We start from the raw sequence: 10,179 nt of genomic DNA, 5'->3' as shown, positions 1-10,179 counted from the left end.
GCAGACCACGGCTCACTTGTGTCAGACCCTCTGATGTTTCACAGGGCTTTTCCCCTCCCCCTTTCCAAAGTATACCCTGCTTTCCATTCAGCAGGGACAATAACCCAATGGAGCAGATATGCAAACATTGATGTCACATTAGCGCAGTGGTTCTTCAAACTGTGGGTCAGAATCCACCGGTGGGTTGTGGGTTGGTTTTTGGCTCACAAACAGGACCGCTGACCCAGAAGAAGCAGCAGCTGACTTTTGGCGGACCTCACACAAGGGCTGCTTGGGTGCTACCAAGAAGCCATGGCCAACCAAGTCCTAAGATAAAGTTGCAGGAAAGCGCTGGCCGGCAATGGCTGTAGTGCCACAAGGCATTCTGGGAAGCCACCTGGAAACCCCAAGGCGTTTTGGGGTGCAAGGTGTCCACCGAGACCACCAAAAGTGGGTCATGACACTAAAAAGATTGGGAAGCACCGCATTAGTGTAACATTGGCAGGGGGCATCAGGGTTGATTGTGCACTGGTCAAGGGGCCAGACTCAACAGAAGCTGACCAGGCCAACCTCCAACTGACCAGTTATATCCCTAAACCCTCTGCTGCTTCTGGACTTCCTGGAGGTTCCTGACTGGTTAATACTGGAAGCAGAACGGTGGATTAAATGGACCTTTGGTCTGATCTAGCTTATTTATTTATCTGATCTAACTCCCTTTATTACCATGGTCATCGTATCCATGGGTCCAATTGGCTCCCTCCTCTCCCTTTGATCAAGGAAGGTTCTGCTGTCTAGCCTTGAAATTCTGGTGCCCCCTGGTTTCCGTGGGGGATACATTCCTAAATCCAAAGATACTGGAAACCATGGATAAAGGGGAACCCTATCTCAGTGTTTCCCTGTGTGCCCCCATGCACCTCCTTACCTTGGTTTAGCTTCATTGATGATGATGATGGTTGGCAACCTTCAGTCTCGAAAGACTATGGTATAAGCCTACAGCACCCGGTATTCCCCGGCGGTCTCCCATCCAAGTACTAACCAGGCTTGACCCTGCTTAGCTTCCGAGATCAGACGAGATCGGGCATGTGCAGGGTAACAGTTGCTGTCTTACATTCCCATGAAGTGATAACATGTCTAGCTAACAAACAAACAAACATGTCTAGCTAGATAACAACAAACGCTATAAGCAGAAAGCTTATAGCAAGACAAGCAGGCAGGTAGCCTGCAGCCTAGAAAGGAGAACAAGAGCGAACGTTAGCTTCCTGTTTGCTCTTAGTTCTAGGTTGCAAGCCGCTTGCCTGCTTGCCTTGCTATAAGCTTTCTGCTTAAGCAAGCAAAACATGTTATCAGTTTGCGGGAATGTAATGAAGCTAAACGAGATAAAGGGCGTGTGGAGACCCTGCAGGGAACCATGGATAACCAGAACCGTGGATACTGGATCTGTGGTTAATTGGAGATGCCTGTATTACGTACAGAACTGCTGAGACAAAGTCAGAGTTACTGGTATCCCCTTTGGAAAATGCCTCTGAACACGGCTCAAGAACAATCAGTCATGACACTCGCAGAGATGGGGAGGCATCCTCTCCTTGACTCCTCTCCTTGACGACCACCCTCTTGCCTTCTAGCCAGTCATCTGTTTGCCTTTCGCCAAGCCACATATTCCATCATTGAAGAGACATCGTCTTGCGGTACAAGCTGGAAGAGAAACTGCAAGATGGTGTCCGACAGATAAGCTGGACCGTACGACGCGGCGACAACGGTCGCCATGCCTGCAACTATGGAGCTTTCCATCTAAGACAAAACTTCTTCTTTTCCCTATTTATTTTCCATTTCTGAGATACAAAATAAAGCCTCCTTTGTTTTCCGACTAATCCTTACGTTGTCTTGGCAAAGAGATATGTTATTGTCACTTCCTGGGGCTGATAAGAGTTGTATCAAAGTTGTGGGGGGAAAGAATCACCATTTTTCAATTTAAGTGACTGCTCCTATCAGCCAGCGTCTCAGTTAAACAAATCCCCAGCGAAACGAGTGATAAGGACCCATCTATTAGGATATTAAATCGAATTTCCCCCCCCCCGTATTCTGTGCACCAGAAAAGGATTTCTCCTGGTGTTTCCTGATAATTACTTACTAACGGGTGCAATTAATATGCTCTCCAGTCAATTACCCTGACACAAATATTTGCTCTGGTGTACATTTCTTGCATCGATGATGAACGGAGAGAGATGTCTCCAATGCTCAGGTCTCTATTGTGACTTCTCCATGTTCCAGGCAGGGCATGCACGAGACTGTGGGACTCATGGGGAGAGGATTTGCTGCAGGAGGCACACCTCCAACCCCACCCTGCGTGTATTCATTTGAAGGACAGTGCTCTCATGTTGGCAACCTTCAGTCTCAAAAAACTATGGTATAGTGCTCTGAAAGGTGGTTCTGGAACAGCGTCTAGTGTGGCTGAAAAGGCCAATTCGGGAGTGACAGTCCCTTCCACACCAGGAGCAAGTGCAGTCTGTCCCTGGTCTGTCTCCCTGGCTATGGGCCTTCCTTCTTTGCCTCAGACTGTTGGCCAAGTGCCTCTTCAAACTGGGAAAGGCCATGCTGCACAGCCTGCCTCCAAGCAGGCCGCTCAAAGGCCAGGGTTTCCCACCTGTTGAGGTCCACTCCTAAGGCCTTCAGATCCCTCTTGCAGATGTCCTTGTATCGCAGCTGTGGCCTACCTGTAGGGCGCTTTCCTTGCACGAGTTCTCCATAGAGGAGATCCTTTGGGATCCGCCCATCAACCATTCTCACGACATAACCGAGCCAACGCAGGTGTCTCTGTTTCAGCAGGGCATACATGCTAGGGATTCCAGAGCCCACAAAAACCCAACTGTGTGCAAGGATTCTTTCCAGACAATTGTCAGCTGTGCTTCTTCAGAGTTCCCAGGGATGGTGTTGTCATGATGCAAGCTTATGCAGTCTCCCCAGGTGGCAAATAAACTGAGGATAGGGTGCTACTTGATGCCCTTGTGTCACCTGCTCTGCCGCCCACCACTGCCTGGTCATGGTAGCCATGTAACAAGCTGCTCTTCCTCTTCCTCCTCTTCCTCAGTGCATTGGATTTGGAAAGGAGGAAGGGGGTGAAGTGAAAGAGGAAGTGGTGGAGAGCACTGGTGGCTTCAGCTATTGCGGGCAAAAGCCTGGTGAGGATCCCCAATGGCATACTTTGGAAAGCATGTTTGTGCATAACATACTCCCTCATGATGCTCAGAAATGGACAGCAGACAAACACAAGTCACAGAATTATATAATTGGGATCCACAAGGTCATCTAGTCCAAGCCCTTGCTGGGTCGCTTGACTCCTAAACTAGCTGTCTCAGAGGAGCTGCTCCAGCAATTTGGGGGCCCTGAACAAGAGACCTTCCGTGGCTTATTGCCTGTTGTCCAAGAAAGACACCAGTTGTTCACTAGCAAGAGTGTACAACTTACTACTGCAATTCTTACACTCCTAGGCTTGTGTACTGAGAAGTCCCATTTTCTTCAATGGGACTTACTCCCAAGAAAGTGTATATAGGACTGCAGCCTTCATCCACCCTACAGAAAGTTCCCCAAAATGTCAGATAAAAAGGAAGTTAGCTTAAGGATTGCACTGAATCTTGGTCAGGGTGGCTTGGAGGACCCTTTAAGCATCAATGGATTTCGGCCCGTAACCAGCCATCCACTTTCTCCAGCTGGTATACAGGCGGTTGATCTTTTGTCCCGCACCTTGCCTCGTGCAGTCATCTGGGTACAGGGTGTTTGATGACTCTTGCAGCATGGAAAAATCACAGGCATTCAATTTCACAGTTGTGAAACCAAACATAGAGGTTGCTATCGTCCCTCCGAAATTGGGCAGTTAAGTGTTTCCACTGGGAACAGGGCATGTGTGTGTGCGGTTTGAAAGAAATGGAAGTCAGAAAGAAGGAAAAACAGCTGACATCTTTACTGCCACTGGCTTCTCAGATGGCTTCATAAAAATGGAGGGGATGAAATTGCTGAATAAAGGGGAGAAGAGGATCCCACTCACATAGTTTAGAAATGGTTTAATACGTATATTGCTAAGTTGTTTTTTAATGCATTATAAATAGCTCCTTGGATTTTAGCAGATATCACACTTTTTGTCCAGTTAGGGACCAGAGTATGGACGAAAGTCCAAAATGGACAAATGTCAAAGCATAGGCTTATTGAGCTTGCAAATTTATTGTGGCTGCCCCCCCCCCCCCAAAAAAAAAATGTAAATAGCTACATAATACATTAATGCGTGTGAAACTGAAAGAAACAGAAATAAAATAAAAAAAGATTGACGGACATTGTAGAAGTTTGGATGAAATGGGAAGGAAGAGAAAAGCAAGGGGCTGAAATTTGAAATGGGGCTAAAATAAAAAATGGCTGAAAGAGCAAAGTGATGATAGTTAAGTGGATGAATTCAGATTCCCCCCCCCCCCCAAAAAAAACCCCTAAAATACAACCTAATAAAATTGTCAATAGAAGGGGAGGGGAAGTAGTTTTGTAAACAATGAATCCAATTTTACATTGGTTTCCATCCAGTGCTATAACACTGTGTACATTTTCAGTGACTCTAAGGAAGTGCCTGAATTATTAACTGCAATATATTATTTAAAGTTCATGGGCTGGCTCAAGTAGTATTTATTTTTAGAAATGGAACGGATCTGATCCAGGACACAAGTTATCCTTTCTATATCCCTTTCTCTGATTAGGAATAGAAGAATAGCAGACTAGTAGCAGCCCCCACAACTAACTAAGCAATGGCACACTTTTCAAAGTGGGATTCTCATATATTTAGCAAGGGGAGAACAACTGTCTCTATCCAGCACAGCATCTTTTCCAGTGGTTGGTGCTCTTGTTTCTTCTGTGTCTTTTTTCCTTGTTAGATTGTGAGTTCGTTTAGGCCAGGGGTGCCCAAACCCTGGCCCGGAGGCCACTTGTGGCCCTCAGGGGCTCCCAATCAGGCCCTCGGGACCAGTCTCCAATGAGCCTCTGACCCTCCAGAGACTTGCTGGAGCCCATGCTGGCCTGATGTAACTGCTCTCAGCATGAGGACAACTGTTCGACCTCTCACCTGAGCTCCACAACCTCCAGAAGTTGCTGTCCAGAACCCTCCATTACTTGCTGTTTCACATCTGTGATGCAGCAGTGGCAGAGAAGGAAAGGCTGGCCTTGCTTTGTGCTAGGCCTTGAGCTATTGCAAGACCTTCATTCATTCATATAAGTTCCATCTCTAATAAATTCATTTATGTATATTTATTCAAATTTTAAATGTAAATTTATTCTTTTTTCCCCCGGCCCCCCGACACAGTGTCAGAGAGATGATGTGGCCCTCCTGCCAAAATGTTTGGACACCCCTGGTTTAGGCCATCTCTCAAACTTTCTTTTTAATTCATTTCACTTTGTATGAAACGCTTTGACACCTTTTGACCTGAGAAGTGGTGTGTGGGAGTTGTCTCAAAAAACCTACACACATTTTAATCTGCTCCAATTCATACATACATTGTAGAAAACCTGCATCACTTGATCATCTAAGGCAGGGGTGCCCAAACCCCGGCCCTGGGGCCACTTGTGGCCCTTGAGGCCTCTCAATGCGGCCCTCAGGGAGTCTCCAGTCTCCAGTGAGCCTCTGGCCCTCCAGAGATTTGTTGGAGCCCACCCTGGCCTGACGCAACTGCTCTCAGCATGAGGGCAACTGTTTGACCTCTCGTGTGAGGGCTCCCTCCTCTGCTTGCTGCTTCACATCTGTGATGCAGTAGCGACAGCAAAGGAAAGGCCAGCCTTGTTTTGTGCAAGGCCTTTTATAGGCGTTGAGCTATTGCAAGACCATTCATTCATTCATATAAGTTCATCTTTAATATATTCATTTATGTAAACTTATGTAAATTTATTCAAATTTTAAATGTAAATTAATTCTTTTTTCCCCCGGCCCCCGAAACAGTGTCAGAGAGACGATGTGGCCCTCCTACCAAAAACTTTGGACACCCCTGATCTAAGGGAAGCCACTCAAGAGACATGTGGAACCAGCCCAGCACACACGTTGGTGGATATCTGCTGATCCCTTAGCCGACAATGTCAGTGGTGTATAGATGCCAATGGGGAACAACCCAAGTACTTGGTCTAATAATTCATTAAGGCCCAAATTCTAACCAACTTTCCCACACTGACATAGCTGGGCAGTCACAGAGGCAAGGGAATGCTAGCTTCCTTACCTCAGAGCTGCATTGTCCTGACCTCGGTGCTAGAACTTTGGTTAGGATTGCGCCCTAACTAAATTAACTGGGTCAAGCAATTGCTTTTTTGTTTACTATATACAGTATGTGAGTGAAATACATTGGCATCCTTCAGTCTTGAAAGATTATGGTATCGCACTCTGAATAGTGGTTCTGGAACAGTATCCTCTCCAGTGCACAAAGCCTGGGTAAAGTAGATATGGAGGATAGACTGTTACCCATGCAGCAAATCCTCCCTCTCCACGTCGCTGAAATGGTCCAATGGAAAGGCAGAGGCCAATACGGTTGGTTCCAGCGGCGTCGCAGGAGTTGCCAGAACGTGACTGTGTCCAGCCATGAACTGCCTCAGGGACTCCGACTCCGGATTTTGCCTCGAGGTTGACTCCTGAAGCCTTTTCCATAACTGGATGTAGCCACAAGGCAGTGGAGGTTTGGGATCAGAGTTTTCCTTCTCTCAGATGAGCTGCCTTCCCAGGCTGACGAGTCCCATCTACCTGTTTAGTCGCCTCTTACGACAAGTACAACCAAACTGAGGGCCTATTCTTATCCCCCAGCCCCCAGGGGAAGTGAGTGAAATATAGTATCATAATATATGTGTGAACTATGGCATAATAAATTTGACACTATAAATTGTGTGTACATTTTCTTGAGATGGTTTGTACACACACACACACACACACACACACACACACACACACACACACACAAGGTTTAAGGAATCAATTTCACAGTGTGGATGCACCCAAGAGAAAGGGTACATCATACATATTGGTATGAAGGGGAAAATTTTAAGGTCTTGTTATTTTTAAAGGAATACTGTAGTCAATTGACTGCAGGGAAACACCATTCTATGAATGTTTTCTTTGTCCAAAAATCAGCAGACAAATAATCAGTCAAAATTTCCTTTGGGGGGGAAAAATTCTACGCATTACAAAATCAATCTCATAAATACTTATAACACATTAAAAAATTCAGAAGGGTTAATATTTACTTTAAGAGGTATGATTGCATTAAAAACACAAGAAGATCAGTTTTATCCAAATGTTTCAAACTGTATCTTCCCATTATTCCCACCCGCATATTCTGTTGATATCACTAGTTTTGCCAATGACCATGTGTCAGGGTTCTGGGGGTAAGATCCCCAAGGTAACTACCTCACTGCCACCAGCCCAAGAACCAGAATCACTAGAAGGATTCCTTGGGCTAAATCCCCCTTCCTTGCAATATAAACTATTTGATGAGTTCTCTTTAATTCCTCTCTTTTAGTCCCTATAAGGGCAGAGAGTCATGGTTTCCAGATACAGACCTAGACAAAAAGGAATAAGGAACACAGAGTTTATTAAAATCCATTAATTATTACAAACAAAAAAAGGACTTTGCACAATTTAGATAAGTAGTTGGCTAAAGGTACAACATTTATAAGAAGCTCCTAAACCTATAGGACTCTTCAAGGCAGAACCTTTCTGTGAAAAACAACTACAAAGAAAAATAGAACCCTAACACAGTAACTAGTCTTCTAGTACTACTATTTCTAGACTAGTAGTGACTAGTCAGAATTAACTTCTCTTATTTAGTCATGACACCAGAATGAGGCTAACTCTTCCTAAGATCTTATTCACCAGGAAGACAAAGTTCCCTTCTGTAAAGGTTTTTACCCTCTTCGCTAATGAACCCAATCATCCTCACCTGAATCTTTCACACCCAAGGAGTCCCGGTTTCTCTAACACCAGTACAAGAGAAATTAAGAACCCACATGAAACAACTGTTTCATGACCATGACTTGCTACACTGGTAATGCAGAACTGGGTCAATCAGAATCACACCAATATTTGAATATCAATAATGTAATATGCCATACATTTGATAATGAGTTGATAATACAGAATATTCCAAGTAAATTTTTTTTAAAAAAGTTTCTCCTATCAACTACAGCTAACACTGTCACTAAATTGCAGAATTTTCTGCTAGATGAGACTTGCCAACTCTTTTCCTGCCTCCTGCTCTTCTGCATTTAACTGCAATTTGATCTACAGTCATTGGCAAGTGAGGGCCCAATCCTATCCAACTTTCCAGGGCTGATGCAGCAAGCAATGCAGCCTCAAGGTAAGGGAACATACATTCCCTTACTCTGAGGAGGCCTCTGTGACTGACTCCCCACTGTAGGATGCAGTGCTATTAGGACAGCTGCATTGGTGCTGTAAAGTTGGATAGGATTGGGCACTAAATCTTTTCACGGCATGGAGCTAAGTATTGTGTCTTCCTAAGGTCTGCAGATCAGGCTTGTTAGACGCAAGAGCGGGAGTGGGGGGTTGATAAAAAGGTTTGCAACCCAAGCAGCCCTCTCCTGCACTGAAGTTGTTCTTTTTAACCAGAGAAAAATTAATTACGCATTAATTAATTAAGCATTAAGCATCAATTAATTAAGCATTAATTAATAGAATGAAGTGGTAATTCCACCTAATGAACTAAAGCAGGGGTCTCCAAACTTTTTGGCCCGAGGGCCGCATCAAATATCTGGCGTGGTGTGGAGGGCCGGAAAAAAAAATTAAATATAAAATTTAAATAAATAAATTAGAGATGGAACTTAGATGAGTGAATAAATGAATGAATAGGCTCATTCATTCAACCTCTCTGGCCCTCAGAACACTCTCTAGACACAAACAGAGCATGGTTCTGGTCATGTTCAGCTGAGTAGGCCAGAGGCTTTCAGGGGACAAGAGGTTGGTCGTGGGCCAGAAAGAGGCTTGCTGTGGGCTGCATCTGGCCCCCGGGCTGGGGTTTGGAGACCCCTGAACTACAGGCTCAATGCTCTTGAGTAGAGTTCGATGTGCCTGGAATGACATCACCATGGTAGAGAATGGTTAATGAACTTGATGGGTGCATGACTGCTCAGAGCCTGCTCATGACTGCTCATGACTCCTCAGTGTGCTACAGGGAGGAGGGGGCATCTGTAAGACTCCCTCATAATCTTCAGTCTCTGAGACAACCTTAATATACCAGGAACTGCCCATCTTGATCAAACAAGGAGAGGAACCATAATCCTGAAGAGCAGTGTTTCTCAACCAGTGGTACTTGAGGTGGTGTCTGGTGGTACTCACGGGACGCTGGACACATGCCACCCAGCAGTGAGGCCAGGAATGTGACACAATAAACAACGGTTGAAGCATGTTTTTCTACGCTTGAAAAAGCCCTCCTGTCCACCCTGAGCCTCTTACTGGTGTTTGTTGTGTCACATCTGGTCTCCCAACCCAGAAGCAACTGGTGATGATGTCATCGCCACTTATATCCGGTGGTATTTTGAATAGGTGGACTCTGTGAAATGGTATCGCAGAGGACAAAGCTTGAGAAACACTGCTGTAGAGCTCTCCCCAACCATTAAGCAGACACATTCCTGAACATGAGAATACTGAGACTAAATGCGAGGGACATTTTTCAGACAGAATCAGAAATCAAAAGAGTACGAGTTTCACAGCCTGAAGCAGCCGGCGTCAAACAGGAGGACTGTTCTGATCACTAGGCCAATGGGAGATGGGAACAAGCCGTGGAGAACATGAGCTGTTGACCCTGAAACCAGATTTGGATGGTAAGACAAGTGGAAGGCTGATCTCTTATCTCTTCTTCTCTTTCAGCCGTTCTCCTCTCTAACGTAGGGATAAACAGATCTCTCTGCCCTACAAATCAATTGCTGCAATGAGACGTCGCAAATCAACACAGTGAAATACAGGGATACATTTTTTTTCCCCACCCACAATTGTATGGAATGCTTAGGATCTGTAGACATGGGCAGCCCGATTTAGACATTGACTTGAGCTGATGCGGCCCCCACCCACAAACATGTCTGTTAAAAATGTGCCAGGCGAGGCTCATGCCAGCCAGAGAAGGTGAATTTGTGCTGAGTGATGCAGGGGGGTGGTGGGAGGGCCTTTGAGGGGTGGAGAGGGGCATTTCT

The 10,179-nt window shown here is 45.4% G+C and overlaps 1 pseudogene; it reads right to left on the bottom strand.

Moving 5' to 3' along the window:
- Positions 1-966: 966 nt before the first annotated feature.
- Positions 967-1,083, bottom strand: LOC136662810 (5S ribosomal RNA; annotated as a pseudogene).
- Positions 1,084-10,179: the final 9,096 nt, after the last annotated feature.

Source organism: Tiliqua scincoides, chromosome 11 (assembly GCF_035046505.1).
Source record: "Tiliqua scincoides isolate rTilSci1 chromosome 11, rTilSci1.hap2, whole genome shotgun sequence".
Taxonomy (NCBI): domain Eukaryota; kingdom Metazoa; phylum Chordata; class Lepidosauria; order Squamata; family Scincidae; genus Tiliqua; species Tiliqua scincoides.
The sequence above is the reverse complement of the archived record's forward strand: the minus strand, read 5'-3'. Positions and strand labels throughout refer to the sequence as shown.